We start from the raw sequence: 869 nt of genomic DNA on the forward strand, positions 1-869 counted from the left end.
GTCATACTGCTTACGCTATGGTGCCGACATAATCACCCAGCAACGGGGCCCGAGCCACTACAAATACAGCACAGGAGGGAGGGCTTTCATATGGGGAAACCACCCAGCGACAGTGTGTTAATATTATAATGATACAATACACAAATAATATTTAGCTCTGTTTTCCCTTTTTTATTCAGAAGTATTCAGTGATAAATTTGTTGAATTCAGTTACAGTAAAGCCTTGCATTTGGCAAGTAATTGGTACTGAAAAAAACTGACTAAATGTGACTAATTGAACAAATGGAAGACATATAATTGGTCCCGTAGGCAGTAGAGTTTCTATACAGTTTGCTTGTGTGGCACTTAAACCTCATTTTTTTCTGCATTTCTATCTCAGATACCATGATATCCATGAAAGGAGGCAATTGAAAAGTTTCTTCTAATCTTCATCTTTTTTTAAAGGATAATGAGAGGGATATTATCTGTGATCATTTGTCTCCAAGTGTGTCTTGGATGCTGTTACTCACCTCACACAGAGCTATCTCTTCTTTCCAATGCAGTATTCCTGCTTCTTACATTTGGGTACGTACCTCTGACACCATGTCAGGAATTTACACACAACCAAACATATAGAGTAAATATTTGAATCACTGCTTATCAGTGCATGTAGGACATGGTGATTACATTTCAGTACTCAACATTTTGTCATGTTACCTATTTGTCAGAAAGAAAATGAGAATATTAAATTTAATTATAGCATATTACTTTTATCACCTGTGAAATTTGATCAACAAGTGTGATGAAGGGTATCAATTGGTTCACTTCACAAAAGTGAATATGTCAAATGTGTGGCTTTATTTCCACATTATTAGTGTTTTTTCAATTGC

The 869-nt window shown here is 35.8% G+C and overlaps 1 protein-coding gene across 1 annotated transcript in view; it reads right to left on the reverse strand.

Moving 5' to 3' along the window:
* Positions 1-869, reverse strand: part of LOC119588647 — a gene marked incomplete at its 5' end in the record, with an annotated part of 7,196 nt that overhangs the window by 3,994 nt on the left and 2,333 nt on the right.

The sequence above is a fragment of the Penaeus monodon genome, chromosome 24, assembly GCF_015228065.2.
Source record: "Penaeus monodon isolate SGIC_2016 chromosome 24, NSTDA_Pmon_1, whole genome shotgun sequence".
Lineage (NCBI taxonomy): Eukaryota > Metazoa > Arthropoda > Malacostraca > Decapoda > Penaeidae > Penaeus > Penaeus monodon.